Source organism: Scomber japonicus, chromosome 20 (assembly GCF_027409825.1).
Source record: "Scomber japonicus isolate fScoJap1 chromosome 20, fScoJap1.pri, whole genome shotgun sequence".
NCBI lineage: Eukaryota > Metazoa > Chordata > Actinopteri > Scombriformes > Scombridae > Scomber > Scomber japonicus.
Window position 1 is genome coordinate 4,891,784 of NC_070597.1, and position 14,921 is coordinate 4,906,704.

Below are 14,921 nucleotides of genomic sequence, written 5' to 3' on the forward strand. Positions count from 1 at the left end.
ACAGTCTGATGCCAATAAGAAACTACATTCATTCATTTATTAGCGTTAAACTAGCACTATTTCATCTTCCTGAAGTTATAATTATATTTGACAATAGAGGAACCCCACACTAGGCAGGGCATCAAAAAATTAATGAGAACTCATGTTGTTCCTCTCCACGGAAATCTTTAGTAAAAGGCGAAAGATTTATACGAGCTGAAGAGAAACATGAGTGTACTGTCCCTTTATTGCCACTATGGGGGTAGTCATTCACTTACACACACCCTACAGTGACGGTGGCACTTCACACTTTAATCTTTGTGACATCATTCTTAGGGGTCACTGAGCCTGTGCTGGCTGTTTTTTGTTGACATGGTGATAGAAACACACTGACATTTGAAAACACTCAAATAAGCTTATACTCTTTTTTTTGAGTCCTTCTGCTTCATTCATCTTCAATATTCTCATATGTAGCACTGCTGCCATCTGCTGGCTACAAAACGAAAAAACACACTTAGTCCTGAGTTATTAAATTGCACTTTATTTATTTATTTATTTATTAGCTCTTACCCCGGAGAGATGTTCAGGGGTGTTCCTTTTTAAACATGTGAACTCATATACTACTACTAAAATACTTCATTACAAGTGAAAGCAGTTACACGCCTAAAATTCAACAACATAATTATTGGAACCAAAATGTACTTAAGTGATTATGCAAAGTGACTTAATATAGAGTGTTATATCTATCATAAACATATATCAGGAATATTAATATTGATTTATTGACAACTACATGTGAACAGATTTGTTTTGCTCACAATCTGTATGAAAAACTGAGAACAGTGAGTTGTTGTTTTTTTGATTTGGAGCCTAACATTTACAAATATGAAACTTCCATCCTTCAACATGTTAGTATAAGTAGTTGTTTAGTAGTCTACATTTCATTTAACAAGAGAGAAAACCAAGCACTTGGAAGGGCATCAAGAAATTTATAAGAACTCATGTTGTTCCTCTCCACGGAAATCTTTAGTAAAAGGCGAAAGATTTATACGATCTGAAACATGAGTGTACTAACCCTTTACAGTAACTGTAAGGGGAGTCACTCACTGACTTACAGCCTTCAGTGACGGTGCTGTGGATCGTCCCTTTTTAACTTTTAAACATCTCAAGAAAACATTCACAACTTAGTAGAATTTTATATTAAACATGCATGACGTCAAAACACAATTAGGTCTTACTTCAAAGTCTGATTCCGATAAGAATCTACATTCATTCATATACCAGCATTTAACTAGTTCAATTTCGCCTTTTTAAAGTTATAATTATATTTGACAACAGAGGAAGCCCCACACAAGGTAGGGCATCAAAAAATTAATGGGAACTCATGTTGTTCCTCTCCACGGAAATCTTTAGTAAAAGGCGAAAGATTTATACGATCTGAAGAGAAACATGAGTGTACGGCCCTTTACTGTCACTATGGGGGTAGTCATTCACTTACATACACCCTACAGTGACGGTGGCACTTCACACTTTAATCTTTGTGACATCATTCTTACGGGATCACTGAGCCTGTGCTGGCTGGTTTTTGTTGACATGGTGATAGAAACACACTGACATTTGAAAACACTATTTAGTCATTCATAAAAACCCTCAAATAAGCTTATAGTCTTTTTTTGAGTCCTTCTGCTTCATTAACCTTCAATATTCTCATATGTAGCACTGCTGCCATCTGCTGGCTACAAAACGAAACAACGCACTTAGTCCTGAGTTATTAAATTACACTTTATTTATTTATTTATTTATTTATTACCTCTTACCCCGGAGAGATGTTCAGGGGTGTTCCTTTTTAAACATGTGAACTCACATACTACTACTAGAATACTTCATTACAAGTGAAAGCATTTACACGCCTAAAATTCAACAACATAATTATTGGAACCAAAATGTACTGAAGTGAGTATGCAGAAGTGACTTAATATAGAGTGTTATATCTATCATAAACATATATCAGGAATATTAATATTGATTTATTGACAACTACATGTGAACAGATTTGCTTTGCTCACAATTTGTATGAAAAACTGAGAGGAGTGTGTTGTTGTTTTTGTTTGCAGACTAACATTTACAAATATGAAACTTCCATCCTTCAACATGTTAGTATAAGTAGTTGTTTAGTAGTCTAAATTTCATTTAACAATAGAGAAAGCCCCGTAATAAACAGGACATCAAAAAATTAATAAAAACTCATTTTGTTCCTCTCCACGGAAATCTTTAGTAAAAGGCGAAAGATTTATACGATCTGAAGAGAAACATGAGTGTATTACTCCTTTACAGTAACTGTAAGGGGAGTCACTCACTGACTTACAGCCTTCAGTGACGGTGCTGCGGATCGGCCCTTTTTAACTTTCAAACATCTCGAGAAAACATTCACAACCCACTATATTCGTGTATTTACCAGCATTAAACTAGCACTATTTCATCTTCCCGAAGTTATAATTTCATTTGACATTAGAGAAAGCCCCACACTAGGCAGGGCATCAAAAAATTAATAAGAACTCATGTTGTTCCTCTCCACGGAAATCTTTAGTAAAAGGCGAAAGATTTATACGAGCTGAAGAGAAACATGAGTGTACTGTCCCTTTATTGCCACTATGGGGGTAGTCATTCACTTACACACACCCTACAGTGACGGTGGCACTTCACACTTTAATCTTTGTGACATCATTCTTAGGGGTCACTGAGCCTGTGCTGGCTGTTTTTTGTTGACATGGTGATAGAAACACACAGACATTTGAAAACACTATTTAGTCATTCATAAAAACCCTCAAATAAGCTTATACTCTTTTTTTTGAGTCCTTCTGCTTCATTCATCTTCAATATTCTCATATGTAGCACTGCTGCCATCTGCTGGCTACAAAACGAAAAAACACACTTAGTCCTGAGTTATTAAATTGCACTTTATTTATTTATTTATTTATTAGCTCTTACCCCGGAGAGATGTTATGGGGTGTTCCTTTTTAAACATGTGAACTCATATACTACTACTAAAATACTTCATTACAAGTGAAAGCAGTTACACGCCTAAAATTCAACAACATAATTATTGGAACCAAAATGTACTTAAGTGATTATGCAAAGTGACTTAATATAGAGTGTTATATCTATCATAAACATATATCAGGAATATTAATATTGATTTATTGACAACTACATGTGAACAGATTTGTTTTGCTCACAATCTGTATGAAAAACTGAGAACAGTGAGTTGTTGTTTTTTTGATTTGGAGCCTAACATTTACAAATATGAAACTTCCATCCTTCAACATGTTAGTATAAGTAGTTGTTTAGTAGTCTACATTTCATTTAACAAGAGAGAAAACCAAGCACTTGGAAGGGCATCAAGAAATTTATAAGAACTCATGTTGTTCCTCTCCACGGAAATCTTTAGTAAAAGGCGAAAGATTTATACGATCTGAAACATGAGTGTACTAACCCTTTACAGTAACTGTAAGGGGAGTCACTCACTGACTTACAGCCTTCAGTGACGGTGCTGTGGATCGTCCCTTTTTAACTTTTAAACATCTCAAGAAAACATTCACAACTTAGTAGAATTTTATATTAAACATGCATGACGTCAAAACACAATTAGGTCTTACTTCAAAGTCTGATTCCGATAAGAATCTACATTCATTCATATACCAGCATTTAACTAGTTCAATTTCGCCTTTTTAAAGTTATAATTATATTTGACAACAGAGGAAGCCCCACACAAGGTAGGGCATCAAAAAATTAATGGGAACTCATGTTGTTCCTCTCCACGGAAATCTTTAGTAAAAGGCGAAAGATTTATACGATCTGAAGAGAAACATGAGTGTACGGCCCTTTACTGTCACTATGGGGGTAGTCATTCACTTACATACACCCTACAGTGACGGTGGCACTTCACACTTTAATCTTTGTGACATCATTCTTACGGGATCACTGAGCCTGTGCTGGCTGGTTTTTGTTGACATGGTGATAGAAACACACTGACATTTGAAAACACTATTTAGTCATTCATAAAAACCCTCAAATAAGCTTATAGTCTTTTTTTGAGTCCTTCTGCTTCATTAACCTTCAATATTCTCATATGTAGCACTGCTGCCATCTGCTGGCTACAAAACGAAACAACGCACTTAGTCCTGAGTTATTAAATTACACTTTATTTATTTATTTATTTATTTATTACCTCTTACCCCGGAGAGATGTTCAGGGGTGTTCCTTTTTAAACATGTGAACTCACATACTACTACTAGAATACTTCATTACAAGTGAAAGCATTTACACGCCTAAAATTCAACAACATAATTATTGGAACCAAAATGTACTGAAGTGAGTATGCAGAAGTGACTTAATATAGAGTGTTATATCTATCATAAACATATATCAGGAATATTAATATTGATTTATTGACAACTACATGTGAACAGATTTGCTTTGCTCACAATTTGTATGAAAAACTGAGAGGAGTGTGTTGTTGTTTTTGTTTGCAGACTAACATTTACAAATATGAAACTTCCATCCTTCAACATGTTAGTATAAGTAGTTGTTTAGTAGTCTAAATTTCATTTAACAATAGAGAAAGCCCCGTAATAAACAGGACATCAAAAAATTAATAAAAACTCATTTTGTTCCTCTCCACGGAAATCTTTAGTAAAAGGCGAAAGATTTATACGATCTGAAGAGAAACATGAGTGTATTACTCCTTTACAGTAACTGTAAGGGGAGTCACTCACTGACTTACAGCCTTCAGTGACGGTGCTGCGGATCGGCCCTTTTTAACTTTCAAACATCTCGAGAAAACATTCACAACCCACTATATTCGTGTATTTACCAGCATTAAACTAGCACTATTTCATCTTCCCGAAGTTATAATTTCATTTGACATTAGAGAAAGCCCCACACTAGGCAGGGCATCAAAAAATTAATAAGAACTCATGTTGTTCCTCTCCACGGAAATCTTTAGTAAAAGGCGAAAGATTTATACGAGCTGAAGAGAAACATGAGTGTACTGTCCCTTTATTGCCACTATGGGGGTAGTCATTCACTTACACACACCCTACAGTGACGGTGGCACTTCACACTTTAATCTTTGTGACATCATTCTTAGGGGTCACTGAGCCTGTGCTGGCTGTTTTTTGTTGACATGGTGATAGAAACACACTGACATTTGAAAACACTATTTAGTCATTCATAAAAACCCTCAAATAAGCTTATACTCTTTTTTTTGAGTCCTTCTGCTTCATTCATCTTCAATATTCTCATATGTAGCACTGCTGCCATCTGCTGGCTACAAAACGAAAAAACACACTTAGTCCTGAGTTATTAAATTACACTTTATTTATTTATTTATTTATTTATTACCTCTTACCCCGGAGAGATGTTCAGGGGTGTTCCTTTTTAAACATGTGAACTCATATACTACTACTAAAATACTTAATTACAAGTGAAAGCATTTACACGCCTAAAATTCAACAACATAATTATTGGAACCAAAATGTACTGAAGTGATTATGCAGAAGTGACTTAATATAGAGTGTTATATCTATCATAAACATACATCAGGAATATTAATATTGATTTATTGACAACTACATGTGAACAGATTTGTTTTGCTCACAATCTGTATGAAAAACTGAGAAGAGTGAGTTGTTGTTTTTTTTATTTGCAGACTAACATTTACAAATATTAAACTTCCATCCTTCAACATGTTAGTATAAGTAGTTGTTTAGTAGTCTAAATTTCATTTAACAATAGAGAAAGCCCCGCACTAGGCAGGGCATCAAAAAATTAATAAAAACTCATGTTGTTCCTCTCCACGGAAATCTTTAGTAAAAGGCGAAAGATTTATACGATCTGAAGAGAAACATGAGTGTACTTCCCCTTTAGTGCCACTATGGGGGTACTCATTCACTTACATACACCCTACAGTGACGGTGGCACTTCACACTTTACTCTTTGTGACATCATTCTTACGGGGTCACTGAGCCTGTGCTGGCTGGTTTTTAGTTGACATGGTGATAGAAACACACTGACATTTGAAAACACTATTTAGTCATTCATAAAAACCCTCTAATAAGCTTACAAAAAGTACAATATATCTCTTTTTTGAGTCCTTCTGCTTCATTAATCTTCAATATTCTCATATGTAGCGCTGCTGCCATCTGCTGGCTACAACACAAAAAAACACATGTAGTCCTGAGTTATTAAATTACACTTTATTACTGGCTCTATTCCAGTTAATGCAAATCAGAAAAAAAAAATCTTCCATCAGTAAACAATTAACATTAAATCTCATTCTCACATAGTACAATACATTCATAATTCACATGACAGTTGGCACAATTAACATTCACAACTCAGTAGAATTTTATATTAAACATGCATGACGTCAAAACACAATTAGGTCACTATTAAAAGTCTGTTTCCAATAAGAAACTGCATTCATTCATTTATTTACCAGCGTTTTATCATTCAACATTAGAGAAAGCCCCGCACTATGCAGGGCATCAAAAAATTAATGAGAACTCATATTGTTCCTCTCCACGGAAATCTTTAGTAAAAGGCGAAAGATTTATACGTTTTGAAGAGAAACATGAGTGTAGTGCTGCTTTACTGCCACTATGGGGGTAGTCATTCACTTACATACACCCTACAGTGACGGTGGCACTTCAATCATGAACTATAAATGACAGGGACGTTTGTCTGTCTGTTATTCGTATATCTCTCGAACCGTTCATCTGATTCATTTCAAACGTGTCAGGTGTCTTGCTACATGCACGAGTAAGTGCAGTGCAAAGTTTGATATTGTTCGGATAAGAAATGTAAAAGATATAGATACATATATCGGTAAAAGAAGCACATATTTGCTGTTGCAGCTCTAGCCGATGGCCACGCCCCCTCTCACACAGCACACTGAGCACAAACACATGGATAAAACTGAAACACTTGGAATAGCCCATCAGGCTACTTTGCAGACATCCCATCCAGTTTAAAGTGTCGTGTCGTAAGTAACTTTAAGAGGGTTTCTGTTAATAAGGTGCTCACTTCCTGTATGCTTTTATTTTGGCGATCTTCGGACGGAAGTAGCGGTACCGGTCTTTATAAATAAGTTTTCTTCACGTCAGTTCTGAGTATATGGTAGACGGTACGGTCACAAACTACGGCTCTTCTGCAAAAGCATACCTTCAGATGTTTAAGCAACTAGCTGGAGTTGGGAACAAGGTATTGTGTGTGAATAATGTGTATGTGCAGCTATTTTGCCTCCTTGTTTTTTATTTACTGTGGAGAAATGTGTACTGTTAAATGTGTCACCATGCTAACATTAGCCTCTGTGTATGTGTATTGGGCCTCATGGTATGGTGCTGTTGAGCTATAAGAGCCTTTTGAGTCCTTTTATGTGTTTGTTGCTAATGTTATGTTATGTGAAATTTTGGACTAATTCTCATATGTAAGGTTATAACGCATATGGGTTATTTTTATTTTGTTGTAAGAGCTTATTTTATTTATTTATCTGTTCATCAGCTCTTACGGTGTAATGGAAGAAAGGAGAAGGACGGAGAAATTTGTGTTCAAAATAAGGATGATGGCCGAACATAAATAAAGGCTTCCAACACATCTGTACGCTTCACCATCATTCCGGCTGGGGTTCGCTATAGTTGCCATGGCAATAGGTTTCCAAGTTTATTAATGATGCATTTATGATGTGAGAGTAGTGAGCGGAGCATATGTGTTTTTACCCTCAGCTCTGTACTATCTACTGAAACTACATACAACGACGGGAAGGGATTTAAAGTTGACATCTGATAATTGACTGAGGAATATACACAGCATGGATCTTCTTCAACTTGAGCTCTACATCCCAGAGGAGGCTGAGGTGAAAAACATCCTCATTCAGAGCTTACCAAACTCAGGGAGTCACGTGATGCTAGCAAGGATAGCGCTAGCAAGGATAGCACAGCTAAAGCTAGCACCGTGGCTAAGGACAACCCGCCGTCGTCCTCCGCCAGCACTAGCACCGGAGCTACCTCTGCCGACCAGATGGCCAAGGACATATCGAGCATCTACGAACTTTTGAAAGAAACTTCAGAGACTCAAGAGCACAAGCTGAATGCTATCCAGTCAGCAACTCGGGCTGTGGAGGCCAAGCTATCTGACATTGCTACGCGCCTGAACAACGTTGAGTCTCGCATAGATTTCCTGGAAGACGCTAATCAGGCGCTGGAAACCAATCTCCCTGCTACTTAAAGTGAGGTGGAAATCTTCCGACAGAAGCTGGACGACTTGGAAAATAGAAGCCGACGGAATAATCCACGCTTTGTTGGATTCCCGGAGGGATGCGAGGGCCCGGACACATTTGCGTTTTTACGCAAAGTTATCCCACAGATGCTGAACATTGATTTTCAGGGAGACCTCGAAATTGACCGCGCACACAGCTCCCTTGCCAGACGTAGATCTGACGGTCAGCCCCCCAGACCGATCCTTGCTCGATTCCTGAGATTCCAGGGCAGGGAACGAATCTCCGAAGCTGCGCAGAAGATGGGAAAGGTGCACTGGGACGAGCACCGCATCATGGTCTTTCCTGACTACTCCAAACTTGTCGCCGAGAAACGGGCTGCTTTTAACTAGAGCAAACGCCTGCTACATGAGCGCTGGATCAAGTTCTCCGTGATGTATCCAGCTGTGCTCACCCTGAGGACGGCGGAAGTTTACAGACCCCAAAAAAGCACTGGAATTCATTCGCTCTCTGCCCCCGTGAGAGCATATTGACTTTCTGCCCTTAAGTTACCTAGAACCATCCAGTTGACCTGTTCACGTCTCTCATTTACACTGTTAAACACACTTGAATATGGAAGATACTTAAGTTACTCAAATTTAACTACGAATAACAGACAGTAGTGCCACCGTCACTGTAGGGTGTATGTAAGTGAATGACTACCCCCATAGGGGCAATAAAGGCCTAATACACTCATGTTTCTCTTCAGATTGTATAAATCTTTCGCCTTTTACTAAAGATTTCCGTGGAGACAAACAATTTGAGTTCTTATGAATTTTTTGATGCCCTGCCTAGTGCGGGGCTTTCTCTATTGTCAAAATAAATTCTAAGCATAGTATGGGTACCAACATATCTCTCCGGGGTAAGAGGTAGATTCTGTGTGATATTTGGGTTAAATAAAGACTCACTTGACATTTTTATTCACAGTTTCTGTCTTCAGAAACAAGTGGGACGTTGTATTGCGGTATGCACATGGGCAGACTCTGGTGGGGTTGTGCTTGTTTAATGCTGGTAAATGAATGAATGTAGTTTCTTATCGGCATCAGACTTTTAATAAAGACCTAATTGTGTTTTGACGTCATGCATGTTTTATATAAAATTCTACTGAGTTGTGAATGTTTTCTTGAGATGTTTAAAAGTTAAAAAGGGACGATCCGCAGCACCGTCACTGAAGGCTGTAAGTCAGTGAGTGAGTCCCCTTACAGTTACTGTAAAGGAGTAATACGTTCATGTTTCTCTTCAGATCGTATAAATCTTTCGCCTTTTACTAAAGATTTCCGTGGAGAGGAACAACATGAGATTTTATCATTTTTTAGATGCCCTACTTGATGCTAGTGATGGGAACGGCAGTTCTTTTTACTGTACTGAATCTTTAGAATCGGTTCATTAAAATGATTCGTTCAAAAGATTCGTTCACCGAATCGTTCAGTGCTCTCCAACTCCCTGAACTGATAAACAGCCAAATATTCCGTCATTCAGTTCATGATTCAGCCCTGAGGTTCACGTTCACTTACTGAGGGACTATATTCAAGGACTATATTATACAATCATTCACGGGAGACGCAGCGCTGCTTATACATGCACTAAAAATATTACACAGTGAAAGTGTCCTCTGTGCACAGTAAAATAACATAACATGATGCTACACTGATGTTAGCAACACAGCGCTAATGTTAGCAGTACATGTGTGAATCAACTCCTCAGCCCTCAGTGCCCTGAGTCAGTGAGTGACTGACACAGCGCCACTTTCAGCAGTTCGCGAACGATTCATTGAACGACATGCTGAGGACGTGAATCTCGTTCACGTACTGTGCTGAAAGTGGGCTGAATCATGAACTGAATGACAGCGAATCACGTTTGCGAACGAATCATTGAACGACATGCTGAGGACATGAATCTCGTTCACGTACTGTGCTGAAAGTGGCGCTGTGTCAGTCACTCACTCTGCTGTCTCCTCTCCTCTCATTACTTTATGTGTGCCTAAGTCCATTACGATAATGGGGATGGGGGCGTGTGTGTGTTTGTTTTCGTTAGCCGTTAGCTTGGAGAAATTGATGCTATTGGCATGAAAGCGTATCCCCGCGAAGGGGAAACAGAATCACTCAGAGTCAGTCAAAGTGTTGTCGTTCACTGAGTGATTCGTTCGCAGTGAACGAGTGAGTGAGTCGCGGCAGTTCCACTCCCGACCGGCAGCAATGCTCGCGGCTGAGCTCAACTGAACTGAAATGAGAAAGGAACGAATCAGTTCATGAAGTGATTCAGTTCACTTCGTTCACTCAAAAGATTCGTTCGTTCGAACGACACAACACTACTTGATGCAGGGCTTCTATATATGTGAAATTTAAATTACGAGCGCAAAAAATTTTTTGCATGTGTTTTCACTACAAAGTGATACACCTAAATTCTCCCATATGATGACAGCGGCTACTTGACGGCCACATATGAGAACCAGTCTCCCGGAGTCTGGAGCGTGCATTCAAGAAACACACGTACACTGCGCGTGTCTGTATGTGTGTGTGTGTGTGTGACTATTAATGCAGCGCATGTGGGAGCAAAGTGTCCTGATAGCTCTGTGTTGCCGCTTATCAGAGCAACCCCCTCACCCCCGGACAGACACCGATTGCCCCCCTTCCCCGGAACGGACCTCCGTGAAATTACTTTTTGCAGGTTGGTTGGGATGTCTTCAAAGTAGCCTGATGGGCTATTCCAAGTGTTTTCAGATTTATCCATGTTTTTGTGCTCAGTGTGCTGTGGGAGAGGGGGCGTGGCCAGCGGCTAGAGCGGCAACAGTAAATATGTATTTCTTTTACCGATATATGTATCTATGTCTTTTACATTTCTTATCCAAACAATATCAAACTTGGCACGGCACTTACTCGTGCATGTAGCAAGACACCTGACACGTATGAAATGAATCAGATGAACGGTTCAAGAGATATGCTAATAACAGACAGACAGACAAACGTCCCTGTCATTTATAGATAGTTCATGATTGAAGTGCCACCGTCACTGTAGGGTGTATGTAAGTGAATGACTACCCCCATAGTGGCAATAAAGTGGCAGTACACTCATGTTTCTCTTCAAATCGTATAAATCTTTCGCCTTTTACTAAAGATTTCCGTGGAGGGGAACAACATGAGTTCTTATTAATTTTTTGATGCCCTGCCTAGTGCGGGGCTTTCTCTATTGTTAAATGAAATTATAACTACGGGAAGGCAATTGATGTCGTGCTTCTAGTTGGTCTGACAGTTTTGCCAAATGCTGAAAAACAAATGTGATACTTAAGTATAATCAATAGTTAAATCTGTATACAATGGTATTCACAATGGATTGAATCATCAGGAGTGGTTAAAGTTGATCATGTTGAAATATGCACGTGATTTTTAACATAAAGTCAGGGTTCACATACAGTGTATGCGTCTGTTCATTTGAATGTAATGAAACAGTAGCTATGAATATTTATCATATATAAAAACAACACTGATGTGACTGGCATCATGAATATAATGAGAGAGCATTAAAAACTAAAAGAAATGTTTTCTTGAGATGTTTAAAAGTTAAAAAGGGACGATCCACAGCACCGTCACTGAAGGCTGTAAGTCAGTGAGTGACTCCCCTTATAGTTACTGTAAAGGAGTAATACACTCATGTTTCTCTTCAGATCGTATAAATCTTTCGCCTTTTACTAAAGATTTCCGTGGAGAGGAACAACATGGGTTCTCATTAATTTTTTAATGCTCTGCTTACTGCGGGGCTTCTATATATGTGAAATGTTAAGTACAAGTCTAAAGTCTGTTTTAGTGTGTCTTTACACTACAAACTAGACATCCAAACTCTCTCATACGTTGATAGCGGCTCCTTGACGCCTGCATATGAGATCAAATCTACCGGAGTCTGGAGCGTGCATTCAAGAGGGCGTAAAAGTGTGACTGCGCTTGTATGTGTGTGTGCGAGATTATTAATAAACTTGGAAACCTATTGCCATGGTAACAATGCCATACTAATAAACGAGGCACAGTTTCAGGATGTGCAAATGTCCCAAATAACGACGACACTTTAAACTCATTCACGTTTTACACAGTGGCATTTGTGTGTAAGCTTCAATGACGCCTCCTTTATGTTACTGATGATGGCTTTTTCCCCCAGAGGCAACAGCTAACACTTTACCCAATTAAATATTATTGACTTACTTATTCCCAATTAAGACATTTGAGATATTACCGCTGCGAACCCACTGATAACTATGACGTCACACAAAGTTCGATGGTATCCAGGCAACACGTTCCAAAAATGCTACATTGAATCAGTGTCAGAACAATACATCGCTTTCATGTGTTAGCATTAACAGTTACAATAGCTACCATATTATTTAACAAGAGAGAAAGCCCCGCACGAGGCAGGGCATCAAAAAATTAATGAGAACTCATTTTGTTCCTCTCCACGGAAATCTTTAGTAAAAGGCGAAAGATTTATACGATCTGAAGATAAACGTGAGTGTACTGCTACTTTATTGCCACTATGGGGGTAGTCATTCACTTACATACACCCTACAGTGACGGTGGCACTGTGGCTGTTGCCGCTCTAGCCGCTGGCCACGCCCCCTCTCACACAGCACACTGAGCACAAACAAATGAAAATACTTGGAATAGCCCATCAGTCTACTTTGCAGACATCCCAACCAACCTGCAAAAAGCCATTTCAGGGAGGTCCGTTCCGGGGAAGGGGGGCGATCGGTGTCGGTCCGGGGGTGAGGGGGTTGCTCTGATAAGTGGCAACACAGAGCTATCAGGACACTTTGCTCCCACACGCGCTGTATTAATAGTCACACACACACGTGCAGTCACTCTCTTGCGCGCGCTCTTGAATGCACGCTCCAGACTTCAGGAGTTTGGATCTCATATGCGGGCGTCAAGTCGCTGCTATCATCATATGAGAAAGTTTGGATGTTTGACTTTTAGTGGAAACACATCCTGCACTCATACTTTATATTTCACAGATATAGAAGCCCCGTAATAAACAGGGCATCAAAAAATTAAAAGAGACTCATGTTGTTCCTCTCCACGGAAATCTTTAGTAAAAGGCGAAAGATTTATTCGATCTGAAGAGAAACATGAGCGTATTACTCCTTTACAGTAACTATAAGGGGAGTCACTCACTGACTTACAGCCTTCAGTGACGGTGCTGCGGATCGTCCCTTTTTAACTTTTAAACATCTCAAGAAAACATTCACAACTCAGTAGAATTTTATATTAAACATGCATGACGTCAAAACACAATTAGGTCTATTAAAAGTCTGATTCCGATAAGAAACTACATTCATTCACTTATCAGCATTAAACTAGCACTAGCCTACTCCGCCTTCCTGAAGTTATAATTATATTTGACAATAGAGAAAGCCCCATACTAGACAGGGCATCAAAAAATTAATATGAGCTCATATTGCTCCTCTCCACGGAAATCTTTAGTAAAAGGCGAAAGATTTATACGAGCTGAAGAGAAACATGAGTGTACTATTTGTTGCCACTATGGGGGTAGTCATTCACTTACATACACCCTACAGTGACGGTGCTGCGGATCGTCCCTTTTTAACTTTTAAACATCTCAAGAAAACATTCACAACTCAGTAGAATTTTATATTAAACATGCATGACGTCAAAACACAATTAGGTCTTTATTAAAAGTGATTCCGATAAGAAACTACATTCAGTCACTTAGCAGCGTTAAATTAGCACTATTTCGCTTTTCCTGAAGTTATAATTTCATTTGACAATAGAGGAAGCCCCGCACTAGGCAGGGCATCAAAAAATTATTGAGAACTCATGTTGTTCCTCTCCACGGAAATCTTTAGTAAAAGGCGAAAGATTTATACGATTTGAAGAGAAACTTGAGTGTACTGTCGTTTAATTGCCACTATGGGGGTAGTCATTCACTTACATACACCCTACAGTGACGGTGGCACTTCACTGGTGAGGGGTTGCTTTGATAAGCGGCAACACCGAGCTATCACGACACTTTTACTCCCGCAAGCGCTGCATTAATAGTCACCCCCTCACACACATATACACGCGCAGTCACTCTTGAATGCACGCTCCAGACTCCGGGAGTTTGGATCTCATGTACGGGGGTCAAGGAGCCGCTATCATCATATGGGAGAGTTTAGATGTCTGACTTTGTAGTGTAAAGACACACAGAAACTCATCTTGCACTCGTATTTCACTGATTCTTGAGAGTCGGGACAAAACACCTTCTGAAAAACTTTTTTTGAAAATTTACACTATATTGATTAGAGTTATATATTCATGTAGATAAAGATATGTGCTATTTAATCATGTAAAGGTGCAGGCTGGAGGTTAAAAAACATTTTTTAAAGAAAATTATTCAATAAGCAGACCACAGCCTGCCCATGCTCTACAAATCATAAGTATATTAATAAAATAATGTAATTGCATGCTATATATGTACATTAATGTGCAGATAAAACCCTAAAATAACATTCTATTCCTTTACTATGTTTGATAATAGTGTAATATTAGCACATTAAGTGGTTATTGGTGGATTTGTCAACTCCGTCAGACATAAAACCTGACGGAGTTGACTCTGACGGAGTTGACGAAATGGCATATTTTTT

The 14,921-nt window shown here is 38.8% G+C and overlaps 17 non-coding genes and 2 pseudogenes across 17 annotated transcripts; 4 read left to right on the forward strand and 15 right to left on the reverse strand.

The window, feature by feature from the left end:
- Positions 1–100: 100 nt before the first annotated feature.
- Positions 101–215, reverse strand: LOC128381992 (U5 spliceosomal RNA). Its single transcript, XR_008323645.1, has one exon. It is a non-coding gene; the product is annotated as a U5 spliceosomal RNA (small nuclear RNA).
- Positions 216–943: 728 nt separating this feature from the next.
- On the reverse strand, positions 944–1,047 carry LOC128382001 (uncharacterized; annotated as a pseudogene).
- A 274-nt stretch (positions 1,048–1,321) lies between these two features.
- On the reverse strand, positions 1,322–1,436 carry LOC128381979 (U5 spliceosomal RNA). The gene has a single exon (XR_008323632.1). It is a non-coding gene; the product is annotated as a U5 spliceosomal RNA (small nuclear RNA).
- Positions 1,437–2,183: 747 nt separating this feature from the next.
- Positions 2,184–2,298, reverse strand: LOC128381997 (U5 spliceosomal RNA). The gene has a single exon (XR_008323651.1). It is a non-coding gene; the product is annotated as a U5 spliceosomal RNA (small nuclear RNA).
- A 197-nt stretch (positions 2,299–2,495) lies between these two features.
- On the reverse strand, positions 2,496–2,610 carry LOC128381987 (U5 spliceosomal RNA). Its single transcript, XR_008323641.1, has one exon. It is a non-coding gene; the product is annotated as a U5 spliceosomal RNA (small nuclear RNA).
- Positions 2,611–3,361: 751 nt separating this feature from the next.
- LOC128382002 (uncharacterized) lies at positions 3,362–3,465 on the reverse strand (annotated as a pseudogene).
- A 274-nt stretch (positions 3,466–3,739) lies between these two features.
- LOC128381980 (U5 spliceosomal RNA) lies at positions 3,740–3,854 on the reverse strand. Its single transcript, XR_008323633.1, has one exon. It is a non-coding gene; the product is annotated as a U5 spliceosomal RNA (small nuclear RNA).
- A 747-nt stretch (positions 3,855–4,601) lies between these two features.
- LOC128382004 (U5 spliceosomal RNA) lies at positions 4,602–4,716 on the reverse strand. Its single transcript, XR_008323654.1, has one exon. It is a non-coding gene; the product is annotated as a U5 spliceosomal RNA (small nuclear RNA).
- A 197-nt stretch (positions 4,717–4,913) lies between these two features.
- LOC128381989 (U5 spliceosomal RNA) lies at positions 4,914–5,028 on the reverse strand. The gene has a single exon (XR_008323642.1). It is a non-coding gene; the product is annotated as a U5 spliceosomal RNA (small nuclear RNA).
- A 751-nt stretch (positions 5,029–5,779) lies between these two features.
- Positions 5,780–5,894, reverse strand: LOC128381985 (U5 spliceosomal RNA). The gene has a single exon (XR_008323639.1). It is a non-coding gene; the product is annotated as a U5 spliceosomal RNA (small nuclear RNA).
- A 612-nt stretch (positions 5,895–6,506) lies between these two features.
- LOC128382005 (U5 spliceosomal RNA) lies at positions 6,507–6,621 on the reverse strand. The gene has a single exon (XR_008323656.1). It is a non-coding gene; the product is annotated as a U5 spliceosomal RNA (small nuclear RNA).
- Positions 6,622–8,982: 2,361 nt separating this feature from the next.
- Positions 8,983–9,097, forward strand: LOC128381996 (U5 spliceosomal RNA). Its single transcript, XR_008323650.1, has one exon. It is a non-coding gene; the product is annotated as a U5 spliceosomal RNA (small nuclear RNA).
- A 421-nt stretch (positions 9,098–9,518) lies between these two features.
- Positions 9,519–9,632, forward strand: LOC128381998 (U5 spliceosomal RNA). Its single transcript, XR_008323652.1, has one exon. It is a non-coding gene; the product is annotated as a U5 spliceosomal RNA (small nuclear RNA).
- A 1,725-nt stretch (positions 9,633–11,357) lies between these two features.
- On the forward strand, positions 11,358–11,472 carry LOC128381978 (U5 spliceosomal RNA). Its single transcript, XR_008323631.1, has one exon. It is a non-coding gene; the product is annotated as a U5 spliceosomal RNA (small nuclear RNA).
- Positions 11,473–11,934: 462 nt separating this feature from the next.
- Positions 11,935–12,049, forward strand: LOC128381990 (U5 spliceosomal RNA). Its single transcript, XR_008323643.1, has one exon. It is a non-coding gene; the product is annotated as a U5 spliceosomal RNA (small nuclear RNA).
- A 627-nt stretch (positions 12,050–12,676) lies between these two features.
- Positions 12,677–12,791, reverse strand: LOC128381994 (U5 spliceosomal RNA). Its single transcript, XR_008323648.1, has one exon. It is a non-coding gene; the product is annotated as a U5 spliceosomal RNA (small nuclear RNA).
- Positions 12,792–13,296: 505 nt separating this feature from the next.
- On the reverse strand, positions 13,297–13,410 carry LOC128381975 (U5 spliceosomal RNA). The gene has a single exon (XR_008323629.1). It is a non-coding gene; the product is annotated as a U5 spliceosomal RNA (small nuclear RNA).
- A 277-nt stretch (positions 13,411–13,687) lies between these two features.
- Positions 13,688–13,801, reverse strand: LOC128381991 (U5 spliceosomal RNA). The gene has a single exon (XR_008323644.1). It is a non-coding gene; the product is annotated as a U5 spliceosomal RNA (small nuclear RNA).
- Positions 13,802–14,070: 269 nt separating this feature from the next.
- On the reverse strand, positions 14,071–14,185 carry LOC128381973 (U5 spliceosomal RNA). The gene has a single exon (XR_008323627.1). It is a non-coding gene; the product is annotated as a U5 spliceosomal RNA (small nuclear RNA).
- Positions 14,186–14,921: the final 736 nt, after the last annotated feature.